Source organism: Cydia strobilella, chromosome 19, assembly GCF_947568885.1.
Source record: "Cydia strobilella chromosome 19, ilCydStro3.1, whole genome shotgun sequence".
Taxonomy (NCBI): Eukaryota; Metazoa; Arthropoda; class Insecta; order Lepidoptera; family Tortricidae; genus Cydia; species Cydia strobilella.
Window position 1 is genome coordinate 13,627,342 of NC_086059.1, and position 22,872 is coordinate 13,650,213.

Below are 22,872 nucleotides of genomic sequence, written 5' to 3' on the forward strand. Positions count from 1 at the left end.
TGGAAATCGCGTGAATGGGGCACTTAACGCTTTTATGAGCAGCCAGAAGGTGTCGCAAAAGGCACGGTTGGCTGTGCATAGAGGGGTGCTGGTGCCTACACTTATGTACGGTAGCGAAAGTTGGGTATGGCAGAAGAGGCATCAGAGCCAAGTGAATGCAGTGGAAATGAGAGCGTTGAGAAGTGTGTGTGGTGTGAGATTACAAGATAGAATTAGGAACAGTGTGATAAGGGAAAAGTGTGGACTGAGCGAAGATGTAGTGACAAAAATTGAGAAAGGTATGTTGAGATGGTTTGGACACGTGGAAAGAATGAGTGAAAGAAGGCTAACAAAGAGAGTGTATAAGCGAGAGGTAGAAACGGGAGTTGGAAGGGGCAGACCTCGGCGGACTTTCTCTGATCAGATCGGGGAAATCCTGAAGAAAGGCCAGGTCAAGAGCACCCTAAACCGGCGAGCGTGTATGAGGAATGTTATGAAAGTGAAGGAAGCGAAAGAGGTATGTCAGGATCGTAGCAAGTGGAAATCCGTGGTCTCTGCCTACCCCTCCGGGAAATAGGCGTGATTATATGTATATATGTATGTATGTATGTACTTTACTTAATGCTGGGACTGAAGGGTGACTTTTATTATGTACATAATTTGGTACCGCAGGACTTAGGAGGCTAGAGTAAATTTTGGGCCATAGTTGGGAGCTTCTGGACTATAGTCTGGAGTATAGTCGGGTGGATTTATGGAACATGTTTTAGCTAGGAACGTAAACCATACCAGGGGTCGGAAACCGGTATTTGCTCCATACAAAAATACCGGTATTATTACGTTCTTTTTCGTTCTTTTGTTTATAATTTAATTTTTATTGGGACGTTTTAATAATGCAAAATTGTTTTCTAAATACATGATTCAGTCCTACGTAATGAGTATAAAAAAATTCAAAATATTGGGCTATTTCGGGGTTTTAAAAAAATACCGGTTCCGAGCCCTGGACCATACATCCAAGGACGCCACCCCGTGCGATGCGCCCAAATGAAGTAAACGAAAAAAAACACCATTAAGATTGATCTCGGAACTGCACGCGCCAAGGTCACCCGCGCAAGCGCAGGGTTGGTTGTGACTTTCTCATTTTAACTTATTTTTAAATAAATTGTTCTAAATAACTGGTTGTTATTCTTCATTCTTGAATAATAACTAAAACATAGTACCTAATGTGTCGATTGAAATTACACTTTTTGGGGGGCTTTTCTGCAGTTTTTAGAAACATTTCAAACCTAATTTTTAGCTTTAAAGTTCCTTTTTACAATAACATTTGTGAATATAATACATAAATGCCTTCTTTATCTTATTTGACTTGTGTAAAAAAATATATTTTTAAGAATATTTAAGTCCTATTTAAAACTAATATTTCTAAACGCAATCATAATGTCAAATAAAATAACAAGAAATTTTAGTTAATATTAATTATAGCTATGCGCTTTATTACCGGTATGTTAGGTTCACATATTTAATTAGAAATGCGATGAATAAATAATTCTTAGTGATCTTGGCCTTAATAATAATTCTTGAAATTTTTGTTTGAAATAAACAGGAGCTCGTCAATTTCTTATGTTAGTTTATTTCAAGCCAAGGAAAACAGTTTTCAAGATTCAAGATTCAAGCATTTATTCATAAAACATAGTGCTTTACATGTCAAGTTTCATAAGTATATACAATTTGATACAATTCATTCACAAAATTGGGTAGGTACATAATAGGTACACACATAGTTATGATTAATAATATCGTACAAGGTTTAGGTTTTCAATTTAGTCACTACACGCTTCGACAAATTCGTCAATGGTATAGCAGGCGAGGTTTGTTAGTAGCGTTTTTTTTTTTTTTTTTATTGATAATAACATGGAAAATACAACATGTGCACCATAATACAATGTTTCGCCAAACTGCGGAGCAGTTTGTTGGCGATGAGCTCGCTCTTTTATACATCAAAAGCAGGTACATAATTTTTGCACTGTCCTACCGTCCCAGCGTAGTCCTTTTTTTTTTTATCAATTTAGACGTTTTGCAAAAGGGATATCGCTTCCTACTAGTTTTAACTCCGTAGGTAGTGAGTTATATAATCTTGCACAGTATGTATGTACTTAATTCGACGTCTACTTAAGTTATTTAAAGTTCGTTATTAAAATTGTATTTTTTTAATTATTTTCATTGATGATAAAGGAAACCATTAGGTAGGTGTATACTATACTACATAATATATTCGGGGTTCCATAATATATTAGTAGTAGTAGTAGTAAAACATTTTATTCTACAAAAACAAAACAGGAAAAACAACATTCGTCATTAGTACAAAGGCGAACTTATCCCTTTAAGGGATCTCTTCCAGTTAACCTTTGAGCAATTGAGGGAAAATCGGAGAGCTTACTTATAATAACCTACAATATACATACAACTAAATACATACATTATATATTCTATAATACATATTACATATATACAAAAACTACAAATAGTATTTTTATATGACCCCACAAGACAACACGTTATCAATGCTATCATTATTTTAACCGCTGCTAAAGACAACGTAAGGTAAATATTTATTCAGGTTGTTGTTGAAATTTAAAATAGATAAATGTACAAAAGTAACCGCCTGATTAATTTCATATAACCTTTGCTTCAAATAAATAAATACCATTAATGTGTGACCTATAACTCCCGTAGGACTCTGAAAAATTAAAATATACTTATAATGGATCGAATAATTAAAATCAAAAATAATTAAAATATCATTAAACTAAAATAATTAAAATAATTATTTGTTTTATAAGAGGGCAAAGTTGTTGTTTAAGCGCTTGTGCTCAAGGTATCAATACCTGAGCAAGCGAAAGATTCCAAAATTGAATTTTGCCCCCGAGTGAAACACAAAAATTTTCACCACACCAACGCAAGGAAAATACTAACTATAAAATATCAAACAAAATGAAACCAAATCAATTCAAAATTAATGTGAATAAATATTTATCATCCAAAATCATCATTTAAAAGTCAATTGTATCAGCCAACATGAGCAAACAACTCAAAATTTGCATAAGATTACTTTGCCTCACATGTGGATAAAATGCAACTTTCTTATCAGTTTTTGAAGTACTTACTAAGTAAGCCTTTCCGAGCTGGTGTGGTGAAAAATACTTTTTTTTACTCCTGAAACCTAGAAGAAGATGTATTGTTTTTAAATTTTGGAACCTTTAGTTACACAGTAAAAGTACTAAATAAATTGTGGAATACATATGTACAAAAAATTGTACGCATGGTCTCAAGAGGTTAGAAAACTTAGAAAATAAAAATATTATTGGCAGCCCTCAAGTGCCAGCCCTAGCGGTACCCAGTATCCACGCTGCGCCAGCGCCTCCACCCGGCAGTGTAACCGCGACTCCCGCGCAAGACGCACGTTCGATCGACTCGCGAAACTTCGAAATTTAAATATTGTTGTGAACTGTGGTGCTTTTTGACGGATTTTTTTTGACACTGGGACCAGTGGGACTCTTTTGTTTTTAAAGGTATTTTTCATTTTATTTTTGTAGTAGAGTGCGGATATTGTTGTTAAAATTTAAGTTTGTCAATTATATAGCGTAATATTAAATTACTATTTTAGCTGTAAGAAATTTTTTAGCACACTGACTTATTAAAGTAAAACCATAAAATGCAAAATAAGATCTAAAGATTAGAGTTCTCCGAAACCAATTCTTAACAAAAATAAGTTAACAGACTGGTTTTTTTATATAATATAAACTAAACTACAAAAACTACACCCTCACAATGCGATCCACTATTTCACATTCAAATTTACGTTAAAAAACAACCATGGGATTCAACGATAAGAGCGAGTCTCTATTGTTTTACTCAATTTTATACTGAATATATTCACAATATTATATTATTTTGTATCATTAGCCAATACGAAATATAAAGTTTTTTTCTTATTAAAAATTTAAATAGCTATTAAATCTGTGCCCAATGGTGCGTCGCAGGATTTTCAGGACAAAACAGTCCTCTAAACGACACAAAATTGTTTATCTCGTGATAAATGATAGTTTATCGAATTTATTGACGTCACAAAACTAATCTTTGTAACCGGACATTCACATTTTATGGTATTTACCATTTATTGATAGGGCTTAAGATTAAATCAATTATTGAGCCATTATTTCCTTTATTGCAAAAAACTTTTCGCGGTAGCAGTTTAATCTTAATTAGTTCGAAATATAATTGCTCAGTAAGAGCTTTTTTTATCATTATTCAAGAAATATCACTTAGGTTCATTAATTTACTGAGTGTAGGAAAAAATACCATAGTGTATACCAGGAAAATACCATAGTTATTACTCAATACTAATCTAACTTAATAAATTGTCACAAACCATTACTTGCGTGTGTGTAATGACTCCTAATAATTATTTAATAAAATGCAATTCCATATTTATATTTATTATCCACCGATAGGTAGAGTTTAACTATAAACATCGAGTTTGTTATATCATCATCATCGAGCTCTATGAAAAATGTGAGAATAATAATTTTGGAATTAAACCGAAATGCGCGCAAATTACAAATTCAAGGTTCAATTTCCTTTCAGTGTCTTCAACAATTATTTTTGAAGGTCAACCAAAGCAATTGTTCGTTACTACACCACATTTACGAGTGTTATAACTTATAATAACGATATTTATCACAAGAATCACTAAACAGACTGATGTGATTCCTAGACAATCGTGACTAATTCTTATCAGTTGACTGTTGAATTTATTTTTATTTCTAACACACATATGTCACTATAAATTCGGAATAAGAATTGAAGATTTTAAACAAGCTGATGGCAAATTAATGTAAGGTTTAATATAGTTATAGTTTTAATTAACAGGCAAATTACATATTATAAAACATAATGTTGATCTTTATCTTGTATGTCAAAGAAAATGGCTTCAAAGCTTGGCATTTAACATTTTCAAATGTTTTGTCATAACTAAAAATAGTACAATTTTAAATTTAATTATACTTAAAATTATAAGTTTCCTGCCTATATTTTCCGTGTAATGAATTACCTTAGTAATATTCCATTAATTATTATTTTCAATCATTTTGCCATTACTAAAATAAACAATTACACAAATTGAATTTCAAGTTTCCTATAATTTGCGCAGAATAATAAGTAATCATACGCCACAGTGACTCACAAACGAACATTACCATAATTTTATTTATGGTATCATTTCTGTCCATTCAATGCCATAATACCATGTTTGATGACCCTTACTTTATAAAATAACCTCTAAATCAAATTAGAGTTCGTGACCCTTTTTTATTGCTTATTGGATTATGTAAATTAATGGTAAAACTACTTTTTATTAAATTAATGTACTGAGATCAATATTAAGTTCTGGGTCACAAGATTAGAAGGTCAATGTAAACAGAAGTGTACTTGTGTACTTATTTACGAATGTACCTATATGTTGTTACACAACTTTGCGAACAATTATTATTAATATTTATTTATTTATTTAAGGTTTTTTTTTAAGTAGTCACACTACTTGACGGGGTGGCCAAGGGGTTCAAGGCGTTTGCCCGGATTGCTAAAGACGCCGTTTCGAATCCGGCCTTCACCACTGGAGGGCTTCGTCACTTTTTCTTTAATACATGACGTCTATTTTAGTATATATGTGGTTACTTAATAAAAAATGTGTTTGAATATTTGTTTAGTGGAGCTAAGGAACCAACCTGAACATAATAATTTATGGTGAAAAAATTGTGTTAGGTCAAGACAATATATGTCATGTCTGTATTTGAATATTAGGTACCTACTCGTATTTTAATATAATATATATGACTAGTGGTTCTGTGAGCTGTAGACCTCGCGACCATTGCTTAAAACTGATACTAATTATGTAGCTCCACCATTTTGAAGTTTTCAAGAAATGGCCCCGTAGACAACATGCCAATCGCTAACGCTCCGTAGCGAACGAAATGCAACTGTCACTGTAACACTAATATGGAAGAGTGATAGAGAGACACAAAGGGATTCGATGGCGAAGCGATAGCGATTGTCACCTTAGCTAGGCCGGCTGAATAGACAAAACTTTGATTTAATTCGAAAAATCGGTTGAGAATTGCGACCTGTAGAGGAGAACATCCGAACATACGAAAACATTTTCGCAGATGCTGAAACGGATGCTAACGCCAAATAATATTATTTTAAATCTTTAAGTAATCCCGTTTATTCAGATGGAAATGCAATGCATCATCTGCTTCAACTTTAGTCATAGCCAAACTCCTAAACACCGAACGTCTTCCCAAAGTATTTTTACTGGTCGATGTCTCAACGTCTCGAATTGATATATTCCAGCGCTAAACCTCAGCTATGTCCCGGAATAGCAATAACGACACTTCCCGTGGGATTCCGAGTTTAATTATAATCTACTAATGTCCTCGGGTTTAGCTGCAAGTCTTGAGCATTCACTGGCATGTTATACATAATTTAGATATTTTCAAATTGAATGCCAAGTTTTTCACTTCCATATAATATTACATAGTTTATAAATAAATGAACATAAAGTATAATGATAGCATATTCGTCTTCATAAAAATAGCATTAATTTATTTGGTTTCCGTTAAAATTTAATTAAAACCACATATTTCTCATAATATTATTATTCTATTCATTGTTCCTTATGTGCAGAAACAAACACGTTTTTAAAACTACTTATTGGCGACTTATTATAAATATGAAAATGCATTTTGCATAATTTTTTCAATGCATACCTCAACTAATGTTTTGTTTTCATACTTAACCTTTTTTCGGTTTTATCATTATCACACAGTGATGTATGATATGTCACCCCAAAAAAATGCTAAAAAAAGTTTGAACACAATTACGCCTTACCCCTTTCTTGAAGACAAATCGTTCTTATGCGTACATTGAATGAAACCTACCTATTTAGAGTTCAATTTAAATTCAAAATTTTAATAGGCCTTGATAATAGATTTTTCTATAATTTTTGTAATAGATAAGAGTTAGACCAAGATAAGTCTGCAACGATTTTGATAGCATACGTTTAAAATAGCACTTGTACTGCATGTGCAATCAAAATAGTTGCAGACTTATCTTGGTCTAACTCTGCCTCAATTATTATTTTATTTGTAAACTTTACCTTTTTTTTGGTTTTATCACATGCATTTCACCGTTTTACCACTTTTCTTCTCGACAAATCGTTCTGACGCGTACATTGAAACCCATAGCCGTACTTAAATTGCCGAGTGACCTCGCGGCCCGGAAGCACGGCAGCCTCGCGGTGACATTTGAGATATGGCTAGCTGGATCGGACAAACTGTTTCTCTATTTAACTCATTAACCAATTACTTTTTAAAGCCTGACCAGGAATATATGATCACTTTTTTCATACTATATTGAACTGTCACTCCATACATGAGAACAACAGCGCCCTCTCGACAATGATCATATATTACTGCGGGCTTAGCACGGTATCATTTTTATCGCCTGTCACCATGCCTGTCACGTTCTAACTAGTATGTAAGTGCGAAAGTGACAGGCATAGTGACAGGTGATAAAACTGCAACCATGCTGACACCGCTGGTGAGGCTTTACAATCAATTCCAACCTCAACTCGTTCTATGACTTAAATTATTTGTGTTTAAGAGTTTTTAAATTTTCTCTTAATATTGATTGTAGGTTTCTTATTATTTATATAAATATTTATTGCGGATAAACTCTTTCTCTATTTAATGTTGTTTACTAATTACCAAGGTTATTGTTTTATCAATTGAAACTTCAACTTGAAATGAAACTGTGACTTCAATATTTTTGTTAGAGAGTTTTTGACTTTACTCTAAATTGAATTTGTTTTTACTAACCTACTTATTGCATTATATATTTTTGTAAAAAAATATTATTAGGTCAATCAAAATATACTTATCTATAAACAAATATTTGCCTTCTATACCCTTGTTTTTTAAATTCAAATATGGAAAATAAAAACTACAATATCAACAAAAAATAGACATATGTATAAAAATACATCAACATAATGATTGGTTTGCTTGTAACGAATCTTAAGACACACCTTTAAGAAACTCTTTCTAACGAACTAGAGATATCAATATTGAATGAAAGTCTCACTAATAAAACGTTGTTTAATCAAATACAAACTGTCTAAGCTTATCAAGGATTTCTAATAAATAGTTTATTCTAAGCTTATACTCCAATATCAATCGGAAGCTAAAGCATACCTCACAAACCAACAAGAATTTCTTTCTTATCATCTTATCACAACAATAGGTTGCTGTGTCGGTATCAGAAGCTATAAATAATCCAGACGATAAGCAAATTCCATAATATGGAACAAGGTAAATGGCTTCGAATCTTTAGCATTTACGACTGCATATACTAGTTTTATTTCCTTTTTAAGGCACCGGCGTAAATGAAAGATAAAGACAATAGGGTTGTTTCCACATGTTGAATTTTATCTAAATCTAGTTGAATAGATAGAAAATGAGCAATTTATCACAATAAATTGAAAGTTAAAAAAATATATGGGAATAATAAATAAATACAAGACTTCAGTTAAAAAAAAAACTTTCAAATAGGAAAAAATAATGCTACCATTCGATTCCTTACATTTTATTAAAAAATATATTGTACGGCAACAATATACATAAACGCAATATTTCACGTACAAAATCGCAATTTCCTTGTTTTCCACGGCTTCTAAGCAATAGCGACGTTACATGCTGATGTCACGATGTAATGCCAATTTGTTAGAAGCGTTTCAAAGTTCAAAGTTCAGAGTAAAATTCAAAGTCAAAGTTTCGTCAGTGAAGTGCGAGGACTTTGTGACTTTTGTATTGCTTTAAGACAATGGGTCCCATACAGACGTTTGATACTCAAAACAAACCTGATCGACTAATACCATTAATAAAAAAATTGTGAAATACCGTGTTTCTATTTGTTTTAGCTTTGTTTCGTTTTTAGATTTTTTGTTTTACTAGTTTTCTTTTCATGACAGCATTCTGAAAGAGATAAATACAAATTATTTCAAAGAATAATTCAGTTATCACTTACACTATTTAACCCATTTTTGCCCATAGGGCGTTATCGACCCACTTACCTGTAACTTCAATGATTTATATTTTTTTTCCGTGGTTACATAAAGAAAATAAATGGCACAAACAAATGTGACCATCGACAGTATTTTCCACGGACATCTCAGACATAAAAACGACATTGTAAATCCACTTGTACTCTATTATTATACTGTTTACCTAATAATCTTGTTAAGAACCCGAGAACCACTCGCGCGCATCGCTCGATAACGCTTACTTCACGCACATTACATGCTCTCTGCTTATGTAAATATATACACGACAATACTAAAAGGTTCTAACTTTACTTACCTGTAGGCGAATAACTTTTTGCATAATACCGTCCACGCTGTTAAGTCTCAAGTGTCTCAACTTGTATAACTTAAATATACAAGATGTAAGTCTCTCCATGATCAGTTAAGAGGATAGAGGAGCTGAGATTTAAATATTTTAGGTAAATATCCGTCTCGCTAACGGAAGCGGCTCCTGAAACTAGTGCAATATGGACAACGCCAGGTTAGGAGAAAAATCCTGCGTAAACATCTCACAAAAGTTAATTTCGGAGGATTGCTATCTTTACAATCGAGCTTTTTAAGCTCAGTTTCGTAAAAACGAGTCGCGTTCTTCATAATATTTAGACTATCAAGTTTCTTCCAACACAACAATATCCACAATATGTGAACCTTATTTCGAATGAATACGGTCAATTTATGGTCAGTGTTGTCAGTATGCGGAAGGATAAACTGCTAATTTAATTTGACAGTCAGTTGTCGGATGTATGTTAGGTTTTGTGCTCGTTCGGAAATTATTTTTAGATGTTGAGTGATCGATAGAACGTCATAACTTGACCGTTTTGGTGCCTTATCGCATTGAGGTGTCAAACTGATTTGGTTATGACGACTGGAAAAAATGCCGCTACCTTGACTATCGAGACAGCTTTAAATGGATATGAAGATTAATGTAACATCACAAACTAAGCAAACGACAAAAAACCTCGCGATATAAGTGAAATTTCTATAAAAATATGACGTTTGTGTCGCTTCTACACTTTATGGCGGGCAAGTCGGTACAGGATTAGCTTTATGGCCAGTTATGGCCTCTTTATACTCGTACGTCACCGATAATCGCATGCGACATTTACACATTGCGGCATTTGATCGATAGATTGAATTCTTGCTCCTATTTACTTAGCCAACAATTATCTAAAATCGCATGTTATATATTGCAACGTATGTAGAAGCCTTTAGAAGAACTTGGTACCAGCAGTCCAGCAGGCGTATTATGGATGGCTTTATCCACGTGATAAAATAACTGTAGAAAGTGACGGATACCGTTATATCACGTTGTCACGTTGACAAGAACGACCATCATATCCGTGCAGAACATGCTCTAGATTTATGCCAGAATTGCCAGATGAATTACTACATAATTTGGTATTTGATTAAACTAGGTTTTTTTATTAAAAAATCCAAATTGTCCTACCTAAACCGGATTTTTTCCCGAAACGGAAATCGAATGTTCGGTTTTGCTCAAGTTTCGGCTGAGACTAACCCGAAATATGATTTTTATGCCAAAACCGAAACCGAAACTTCGGCACTACAAAAAACCCTACTAAGAACCCTTCTTCAATCTTCATGCATCATTTATTTCTAACAATGAAGTGTCATTCACCACTAACATACTGCATTTTCCCATCTGCCATTACTCCCGTAGCTAACGATATTGGTTCGAATAAAAATAACAATTCACTCCATACCGAGTCCAGAAAATGGGACCACCCTTTAGTTAAATTTAAATAAATTTCTCATAAATCTTTAATGCGCCATCAAGGGTCGCGATGTTTAACATTACGGATCTTTAAGTCCTCTAAATTATGATTTAGCATATAAATGTGATTTTAATTTGTTTACGCCCATTTTGTCCAATTGCGGTAGACTTGAACCACTGTGTACAATATTTACATTTGCCTTAGACTTTTGTATTTATTTTCTGTGAGTTTTCTTAAAGCTTCTAAGATAAATCCGGTCTGGCCTAGTGGGTAGTGACCCTGCCTGTGAAGCCGATGGTCCTGGGTTTGAATCCCGGTAAGGGCATTTGTTTGTGTGATGAACACAGATATTTGTTTCTGAGTCATGGGTGTTTTCTATGTATTTAAGTATTTATATATTATATACATATATCGTTATCTGAGTACCCACACAAAAATGTCCTATAATATTTATTTATTTTATTTATTTATAAATGTGATTTTGACTTATTTAAGTAGCCCATTTTGTCCAATTGGGGTAGGCTTGTGGAGCCACTGTGTAATATTTGAATTGGCCTTAGATTTCTTGTATTTACTATATTGGCCTTATATTTAATATGACACAATAACATAAGAACCTAATTTCAAAGCAAAAAAAACCTATTTTAGTTTGACAGGACATCGGTGTTGGTCTGTTTAACATATGGCGTATAATTTTTTAACTTGAAGATTATTTTACCAATTGATTTTAGACCTTATTAGTGGGGTTTAAGGATGAATTTATGATTTATGGGGTGTATATTTAAATAGACTGTGCGGGTGATGCGCTGTAAACAGATTAGCCTAGTAAAGGAGTAGTGTTAGCAGAAAAGTGTGTTAGGTACTAAATGTTTATTACATTAAGGAAATAGTTCGAAGATAGTTCTTTTATGTAAGATAATTTTATTATAGGTAATTATGCTTGAATCCATTATTTTATTCGCTGTACAGTTAAATAACAAGTTATTGAAAGTTTAATTTTCTTTCCTAATCTGTTTTGGGTTATAAAATTACTAATATTTCTTTTGTCAAAATTATTTTGATAAAATATTAATAATACTTAACATTAATAATTTGCCGATTTCATTGAAAAAATGAGACGTCACACCAGGGGGGATGGGGTTTGCCAAATGTGACCAAGTGCGACAAGGAGGGGGGGGAGGGGTCAATTAACCCCGAAATTCGTGTGACGTAATTAATGGATGAACCCAAATTTCAACATTTGTTTATTAAAATGTATCTTTAAAATGTTAATAATCGTAATGAAATAACTCGGGATAAATAGGGTAATTACAGCACAGAAAAATCAAACATTCTTATTTCAATTAAATTAAACAAGAATAGATTGACATTTCACACAAATTTTAGTCCCCTTACTTATTCCTTAAATAGCCTGTTTTTAAGGACATTTTCATTATGAAAATCACACACATTACATTACACCAACATTACCGACATTACGTCAATGATGATGGGTAGTATATACGAATGTCGGCTAAGAGGTTGAGTAAAATCGCCGAGACTGAGGGGAATGTTGAGGAGTTTAAAGAATAATTTTAGTATCAATATGAATAAAATGTAAATGATATTATGAAAATAACACAAGATGTCTTTTGGTGTAGAAATAGTAGTAATATTCACCAAAGATAGATATAACTGTAATAGATGGATACAGTCTTAGGAAAAAACGTGCCTCAAAAATCAAGAAAATTTGATTCTCGTTCAGAGGGCGCTACTAGTTTTGGCCTACAGTCGTATAGATGGCGTTGACGGTTTCGTTTGTTATTTAACAATTTTAACGCATATCAGTGAAAGAACATGGGTCAAAAACATAAAAATAATTAATGCAACTAAAAAAATCATTTATCTATATTTAAATACATTCTATCGTATTTTTATAAATCTTCATTTTTAGTTTTAAAGTGTGTCGACAGATGGCAGTGAATTTACTGGGGTTACAAAATTTACTATGACAGTACCGCTCTAGTATAAGTTACTCTATGTATTCACGCATGCACATGACATGTAATGTTGAATAAATATAAATATATAAATAATCTATGATTATTCTAAAAGGCCGTATCATTACTAAAACCTCCAGTGGATATTGAGTCATCAGTCATTACAAATAAGGTGATAAAAGTAGAATTCTCTAGTAAGTGTATTAGATGAATATTTTGTTATGATGTTTAAGGGGCTAGAGTGGAGGGTTGTTTTTGGCTTTTATCAGACGAGTGGTTTTTATGATACTGTTTACCCTAAAGTGTTGCCATTTTGCACGCTTGCCAGATGTCAGCAGCACTATTGTTAAAAAAATATGTAGATTGTATTTTATTTTTCATTTATCATGCTCTGAAAGAGGGTCATTGTTGTTCTAAAAGGTGTGCAGAAAATGATACGTGTCTGCACTAGAGCATTTTACGTTCGAAGTACGATTTTTTTAATTTATTTACAATGATCAAGCAATTGAAATTTGAGTTTAAATGGATTTGTTATACAATTTCCATTCTAATATTTGACTCTCCGTTCCATAAATAACGATACTTTTGCCTGAATTGTTAATTGAAAGTACTCTCAAGAAATACTATAAAAATGTATATAAAAAACATATGAATTTTACTTTTTTCGTATTCGAAATGAAAAGTAGAGTGTTTAACTCGGGTGAAAGGCATCATTTCTGCCTCGGACTATTTGTAAATACCTCGGCAGAAATGAGTGCCTTTCATCCCTTGATTAACAATCTACTATTGATGCTGTGATCCTGAATTAAAGAACGACCAACCGTTCTAGTTCTATCTGGAAACGCAATGAATTGCCCTAAGATGACTTATTTTACAATATCATATGTTTTAATAACAAATGATAATTAATAATTTATTGTATTGATAAAAAAACACTCTACCTATATTCTCATATCAATAGCGATAGCAGTGCAGTAAGTAAGTATATACAATTAAACAATAAAATCGTAAAATAGAACTACAGATAACAAGTAAAAGTTACATTCTAATTCTTGCGTCGGATCGTTCTTGGTTCTGGTACAGTCGCAATTAGGATGTAACCTTAAATCACACCATTATCAATGACATTAGTAACTCTAGTATAATGTGTAATATTTCATAGAAAACATTTACTGTTGACAATTATATAATAATTGATTGGTTATACATTTTTATTTACTTTCTGTTACAGGTTTTTTAGTTTACGATAAACCACGTATTTATTCAAAATATTTAGATCAGTACGGTTTTTACTCACTATTATTTTTAGTCGCTTTTGGCGACATGTTTCGGATTCTTTGGGGATCCTTCCTCAGGCACGAGTGTCCGCGGCGGTTGTACGTCGTGCACTGCCCGCGCCGCCCGCCTCGTCGCTAAAAACCCCGCAAGCCGTAGTGAGTAAAAACCGTATTGATCTAAATATGTTGAAATATGTCTCACGATAGTTTAAATTCGATTTTTCACGTATTTATTGTGTAAGTACTAACTTCCACACGCAACTTGCTAGTTCAACCCCATTTTCACCCCTTTGGGGGTTAAATTTTAACAATATTTTCGTAGTAGAGCTCTATAATATAGGTATAATATTTGAAACACGAAACGCATTTTCAAGGACGTATTTTCAATGGTTTAAGCTATGCGTTTTGTCGTGGTTTTGTCAGTATCTGTGTATGAAACTGTCCCGAAAAACTCGGCCCAAGCCCTCCTACAACTACACCTACAACTCATCTGTACGGCTACCATGAGTTCCGTAAATGACAGTCGAAAGTGAGAAAGTTAAGGAAAATGTATGGAGTAATTGTACAGTGCCTCTACCGGTCACGTAAAAAACTAAAAAAATCAACTGGCACCATGAGTCACAAACGTTTTAACGTGAGTTTTCGATATATGCCTAACTTCACACCTAAAACGTTCTCTTTCTAACTATATAATGAAAACTGAGCCAGAATTATTCTAGGTAAATACTTTACGCCGTTTACGCGAATAAACGTGACAGATGTCATCGAAAAATACGTGCGTTTTCGATGTGACATTTTCCGTCAACTTGGAAACAACAATATTTGAACGAAATATTTTTATTCGGATGTTTATTACCGTTTTATCATGTTACAAATGCATTTCCGTTTTTAAATTATCATTTAAATGCTTAGTTAATCATTGTAGTTTTATCACGAATTACCTAAAACACACGAAAAAACAGAAATATTTGAACGTACGCTAAGAGTGTCAAACAGTCAAACAAGAGGCAAGTGCCCGTTTAAAAAATAATATTAAAATAAATAACTACACTGTGTAAAGTTCGGTCGAATTAAACGCCTTATAGTAAAACTTTTGTTCCTCCAAGAAAACAACCCCACAAATATAATGATGGAGTGTAAGGCCTAATCCTATCAGACAACCTGCCATGTCTGTCCATCGATGTCTTTATGATGTCTCGATACCTTTTCAAAATGCAAGGTAAATATACCATATGATTAGTGACTAATGTATAAAGTATGAATGTGTACCTATAATGCTTAACGTAGGTAGCAGTAAACTTACTAAATAACCTATAAACTTATTCTTTTTCAGGAGTATAAAAACAATGATAGTAGCTGATGAAACTTGGTAACTTAATTAACAGCTATGGAACTGTATGATCACAGCCACATCATCCGATGTGGCCGAATGTGCAGTATTCTCTTTTACCGATGTGACTTGGCCAGTAAACATCATTACACATTCAGAAATTATAAAAACAGGAAGATATCTGAAGAATATAGTGTTATACAGTGCTTTTTAAAAACTAAATAAGAACTAAAACTATGTTGGTAGTGAAAGTTAGATGTATAGTTGATAAATCACCTAAACCTGAGTAATCTTTAGGTACTTTAACTGCTTCGAACTACATATCAATGCAATTTGTAAATAAAATAGGCCACAGGCAACTCTGGAAATTCTAAAAATGTTATATAGTCTTAGAGGTAGATTATGCTAGATATTTAACTTTGTGAACACGCTAGAAAAATGATGTACCTTCTGGAACGCAACAATATTTCCAAGGTTGTAATAAATAATAATAAAATAAGTGGTATTTTTTGTTTAATAGGTTTGTAGCATATTTGGTAAGTATGTACAACTAACAGTAATAACTACATCTCATACTAACTTCATATATAAGTATATAAATAAGACTATATGAGATTTGATAATTTAGATTACCATAGTAATACCATTTTTGTTTGCTTTTGCGTGGATCTAATCTGCTTGTCATTAGACCCAGTTCACACATACAGTTTCTGATACAGAAAATCATGTGTAATCAAAACAACACTATGGTTTAGCAAGAGGTGCATATGCATATATATATATATGTATATGTATAGCATTTAAAACTCGCGTTTTGATCACATATTAGATTAGGCCCCATTCGCACGAGAGCTTAAAAAGCGTCGCGTTAAAACCCGACGTTGGAGCTTTTTTACCGTTTCTGATATTTGTGTTCATATGAACGCTTAAAAATCACAATCACAGTCGTACTCCCTGCAGTCCCTGCCTTGTGGAAGTGTAGTAATAAAAACACGCTTCATTTTTTAAGTAGTTTATTTGCGTATTCCGGTAAAAATGGTCGGGACTCGACTTCTTGAATTAATAATTCGGGATCGAGCTCCCACATAGTTATTTGTTACGAATGGTACGATATGCGTTATGTATTCAAACGCGTCTCGGCAGAGCCATGACGATTGACACCAAAGATTGACACCGAAAGCCATCTGACAGCAGCGCCGGCGCTTTTATAACGCTTGTGAGAACAGATACACGGAGTTCCGTATGCTCAATTCAATTTACGGCCAACGCTCAACGCCGAAAATCGAACAGTGCTCGATAAAAACCGGCCAAGTGTGAGTCGGACTCGCGCACCGAGGGTTCCTTACATTACACCAGGGGTCGGAAACCGGTATTTGCTCCATACAGAAATACCGGTATTATTACGTTCTTTTTCGTTCTTTTGTTTATAATTTCATTTTTAATGGGACGTTTTAATAATGCAAAATTGTTTCCTAAATATATGATTCAGTCCTACGTAATGAGCATAAATAAAATCCAAAATATTGGACTATTTCGGGTTTTTTTAAAAATACCGGTTCCGAGCCCTGCATTACACAATTTAAACGATGTATTTTTTATGTGAAACGTGAGTGAAAGGTAAATTGCGGTTTACGATTTGTGACGTATTAAAAAAAAACTACTTACTAGATCTCGTTCAAACCAATTTTTGGTCGAAGTTTGCATGATAATGTACATCATATATTTTTTCTAGTTTTATCATTCTCTTATTTTAGAAGTTACGGGGGGGACACATTTTACCACTTTGGAAGTGTCTCTCGCGCAAACTATTCAGTTTAGAAAGATATGATATTAGAAACCTCAATATTATTTTTTAAAGACCTATCCATAGATACCCCACACGTATGGGTTTGATGAAAAAAAAAATTGAGTTTCAGTTCTAAGTAACCTCTAAAATCTAATGCAGTTCACAATATACATCTACTTACCAAGTTTTAACATTATAGTTTTTATAGTTTCGGAAAAAAGTGGCTGTGACATACGGACGGACAGACAGACAGACAGACGTTTCCGTTTTTTGCCATTTGGCTACGGAACCCTAAAAAGCGCCGCGCTTAAAAACCGCCTTCGTGTGAATACATACATGGTTATCCAATTGTCATTTAAACGCTTTTTTAACGCGCGTTGAAAAAACTCTCGTGCGTATGGGGCCTTATTTACCGACTATAGTTGGTTAAACCAAATTGGCAGTAAATAAGAACAAAAAAACTATACTCATCCTTTTCTTTTGGGTGCTAGTACCAGTGAAAGACAAAGATAGTATGATTCTCTGTGTGTTTGAAATGAGCATGAACTAGATTCATGTTTGACAAACTATAGCAATTTTATTTGGTATGAAGCTAGCTTTAGTCGATGTGGCCTTGTTCAGTTACGCGTTTGTACTTACAATTTGTCCTCTAATTTGTTTGTAAAACTTATGAAAGTGGCTACATTAACTATGGATGAAGTCGTTTCTTGTGAAGGGAAGGGATGTGTCCACGTATTACTCAACGAAGGCAAGGTAAAATCGTTAAACTTTGTAGAAAAACGGGATATCATTTCCGCGCCAAAATCTACACACGACTTTTGTATTCTCAGATAAGTCAGTCGCATAAGAGAAAATTCTGTACGGCCGTTTACAAAACACAAGGGATTGTTGTTTTACTTCAATTAAGGCGTAAATAATTAATCTGACAGAGAAAAATGCCTGCAACTTGCAAACTTCGGTGTTCGCGGTAGGCCCTGATATGTTTGTAAAATTCTATCTAGTAGTAGTATGAGTATGCCCTGTGCGCTATGATTAGCTCGCCTCGATACGCTAGGAAATTCATTTGAGTACAAAGAGTGAAGATTGGACAGTAATTACGAAAACATAATCTTTCGGCTTGCCTTACTCCAAAACTCTAGGCACGCCACTGATGATTTAGCCCAGAATTTTGAATTCAGAGAATTATAAACATTATATGATAGCTTAAATAATATTATTAATATTAAATTAACAAAAAACACATACATATATACAATAAAGTAAATTACGTTGACTGCGTAGACGTGAGAAAATATGTCAATGTCAAAACTGGTAGTTTGCTAAGGATTTCGATAGGTAATTTACCGTTTACTCATACGTTTGATATTTAGTTCTTTAGGTGACACCTAGAGGCGCTGTACAATACTCCGATATAATTCTTGCTCTGTTTTTTAGTATACTTAGAAAGGGACAGCATCGTTTGCAGTGGAGTGAAGTTGGGCACATAATACGTAAACCGACGTAAATATGTGACGTACGGCGCGTTTATTCACTTAACGTAAGTGAAATTTACTCTGGCAACTGATGGTAGAGGTACTGGGCAGCTCTACTGTGCTTCGTGCTGTATGACTTTCAAAAACGAATTTGGATTTGCTAGTCACGCTCGCGCCCATGCGCGTAATAGTTAATAAAATCCCTTTTAGAAATAATAAAACGTTTGTCGGGATGTCGCTGTCGACGGATACGTCTGGGAGGACATCATCATCATCATCATTAAACAGTTTTATATAGATAGGTAAATATAATCGCCATGTGTAGTTAATGTCTCATCACATATATGTATGATATGTGGGTGACCTTTGAGGCAATGCCTTATCTATATCGGGTCAGATGAGTGTCATAATTCATAATTCAATGTTATGTCAATAAGTATCATCTACGCTGGACATGTACGATCAATGACCGTATGTCGTTGTCATTATGTTGGTATGTGTCGTTGATTTTGTTACTATGTGATAAACACAAAATAATCTTAGCCTATAAACATGAATTATCTGGAATTCTATAACAATGTCTGCGCATTGGAGCATACCTCTATAAACTATGAGATAATCTACCTACGTTTATTAAGCTTATATGATTTCAATATAAACTATATATTACATACTATAAGTTTAAAAGGAACTTAACAATTACGAGTACCAGCTATTGCATCGATCTAAGGTCTGTTTTTTATTCCGTAGACTAAAATGACGTTTCATGTGTAAGACATGACATTACTTAGTATTAGTACCACATGAAATGTCATTTTAGTCTACGGAATAAAAAAATTGAATATAAAAATCTGTTTCAATTTATTTACGATTGATGATGAACCTTTTACTTAAATATACCGTATGTTACTTAAATATACCGGATGTTACTTAAATATACCGGACGTTACTTAAATATACCGGATACCTAATTAAATAAATACCTAGTTATTTATTTGATCTACAATAAGATGTGCAGCAATAGTAATATTTTAATTTTTGCAAACGTAAACTAACCAATTTTTCTGCTATCGCTCCTTAAGGCGACAACGGAAGTCACCCAACCGTGCGAGTTGCGCAACCGGCCATTGTCTTGCTGACCCTACCGTCTGTCAACACGCGCGTAATGCTCCTCACTGAACGTAATGTCACTTTGTGATGCTAAATTTGACACTAGGTTATTAGAGCGAAGTTTGACAAATGAGATTATAAAATAACACTATGAAATCGGATTATTTATTTAATTATTTATTTATTATTATTCGGAGATCCAACAGCTGTTAACATGTCTATAGGTTTTATATAGGTAAATATGATACAAAAAGCCAATTACAGGTTCTCACCAGTAGCTACATAACAAAAACAATTGGTGGTTAGCACTAAATATTGCACGATTCCTACATTTACACGCCAAAGCTATAGTAAACTCATAATTCGAAATTAACTAAAGAAGATACACAAAGAAAAAGAAAAAATACAGCACAATGAAATTTCAATAAGGCATGCTCACCTAAAGAACTCATCCGTCAGGATACGCCGCAGTTTGGATGTTGCTGTTGAAAATATCAATGTCCTGCTCCCTCGTAAGTTTATTTACGCATTTACTAGCACGTATCAAAAAACTGTTCTGTCTGTAGTTACGCGAAGCATTAGGAACAGCAAGGGGTCGAAAATTTCTTGTGGATTTGGATGGAATACTGAAAGAGAGTTTAGCCAGCAATTCAGGGCAATTGACATTTCTGTTTAAGATATTGAGAATGTAAATTATGTCTGAGATTTCACGGCGTGTTTGCAACGGAATAAAATGATGCTTCCTACAGATATTGATATAGTTGGAGGATGTATAAGAATATTTAATTTTAAAGCAAAGGAACTTGATAAATTTCTTTTGGATGCGTTCTAATCTATCGATATTATGTCGAGTATATATTGAATTTATCATACATCCCGACGTTTCGAACCCTTTACAGCGTTCGAGGTCAACGGGTGACTAAGGAAAAACTACAATGTGCAAAAGTACCCACATACAAAAATAATGAACCATAATAAACTATAAACTTTAAGGCTGGTTCCACATGCAAATCGGTTCATAAGGCTGGTTATACATTACAACAATTTTTCGAGTAAAGATATACACGATAAAGCTACACCGGCTCTAACCCTACACCTCTGACCCGAGTAGATTTAATTGCCACCTAAGTTGTAGGAAGGTATCCCAATATGGGACCGGCAACAAACTCGGTGAAAATAAAATGAAATGAGATTATACTTTTGCAAATACAGACAATCTGAGTTAAATTAATTATTTTACAATTATAATCACATAATATTTGTATGCTAAAGCTAAGAGATTTGCCGCTGGTTATACCTACTGATAGAAAACTGTTATCTTAGCATCACCAACTTATTAAGTAGCAAAAAAATAACCTACATGTAGTAACGAACGTCTGAAATATTTTCAGTACGAGTAATGCTGAAATAATGTTTGCATGCGGTGTCAGCGCCATGAGTCCGTGCATAGCTAAAGGGGCCCACAGACTATCAGTCCGCCGGACGATATCGGCCTGTCAGTTGTTCGGAACTGTCAAATTTTTTTTCTAACTGACAGGCCGATATCGTCCGGCGAACTGATAGTCAGTGGGCCCCTTTAGCGTTGCGTCAACTTAGCGGGAAATTATGTGCCATAAAATATGACATGGAATTTTGCTTGACACACCAAAATAATATGCATTTATATTTCTTACCTTGATCAAAGCCTAGGTTTAGTTGTACATAATAAAAAATAATAATAAATAAATAAAAAAATTTAGATATTTAACAATACATACCTACTTGGAATACGCATGGCAATTCTTTGAAATTATTTGATGTGAAATAAAAATGATTGTTCTTTTGTTTTCACCAAATATTTATTTTTTATTTTGGACAATCTTATAAATGGCTTCTTATTTGGGTTTATATACTTATATGCATATATTTAGACTTTAGTATTCGCATAGAGTAACTTATACTAGAGCGGTACTGTCATAGTAAATTTTGTAACCCCAGTAAATTCACTGCCATCTGTCGACACACTTTAAAACTAAAAATGAAGATTTATAAAAATACGATACAATGTATTTAAATATAGATAAATGTTTTTTTTTATTTGCATTAATTATTTTTATGATTTTGACCCATGTTCTTTCACTGCTATGCGTTAAAATTGTTAAATAACAAACGAAACCGTCAACGCCATCTATACGACTGAAGGCCAAAACTAGTAGCGCCCTCTGAACGAGAATCAAATTTTCTTGATTTTCGAGGCACGTTTTTTCCTTAGACTGTATCCATCTATTACGGAGTTATATCTATCTTCTTTGGTATTCGTATTTGAAATACAGTATAGAAATACATAAGTATTTTTAAAATATTAATAAAACATTTTTGACCCCAAATTATTTTGGTTATTAACCACTGTCCAATAATAAGTAATTTTTCAATACACTTTTCGTCGGGTAGTCAGACAAATCTCTGATTTGACATTTTGCTGGGACGTCAGTGAGCCGCGACCACGACCAGTGAAACCTGTGTTGAAACGTCGGTAAATAAAGGTAACAAAATAAATTCGCGATAGACTCGATTGTAAATGCCATTTATATTATGTGTTCAAAGCGCGAAGGTTTTAAATGTTAGGTTAAATACATGTACCTCATCATCTTCTTCCTCGCCTTGTCCCGGCATTTTGCCACGGCTCCATGGGAGCCTGGGGTCCGCTTGGCAACTAATCCCAAGAATTGGCGTAGGCACTAGTTTTTACGAAAGCGACTGCCATCTGACCGTCCAACCCAGAGGGGAAACTAGGCCTTGTCGGGATTAGTCCGGTTTCCTCACGATGTTTTCCTTCACGGAAAAGCGACTGGTAAATATCAAATGATATTTCGTACATAAGTTCCGAAATATCATTAAATACATGTACCTAACCTGATAAATTTCGAAATCCAGTCGTGAAAATTCATTCAATAAATATACGCCTTTACACGCCCCATTTGAGATATCACAAAAACTAAAACAAGCAGAAGTATAGAGTTTCCCCCATTACTCA

The 22,872-nt window shown here is 33.6% G+C and overlaps 1 protein-coding gene across 1 annotated transcript in view; it reads left to right on the plus strand.

Moving 5' to 3' along the window:
• The first annotated feature begins 3,406 nt into the window (after positions 1-3,406).
• The window catches only part of LOC134749909 (GAS2-like protein pickled eggs), a 141,057-nt gene continuing 121,591 nt past the window's right edge, over positions 3,407-22,872 (plus strand). Inside the window, exon 1 of the mRNA XM_063684918.1 lies at positions 3,407-3,545. The gene's annotated coding sequence lies outside the window, so the exon portion shown is untranslated. The remainder of the gene's footprint in view (positions 3,546-22,872) is intronic.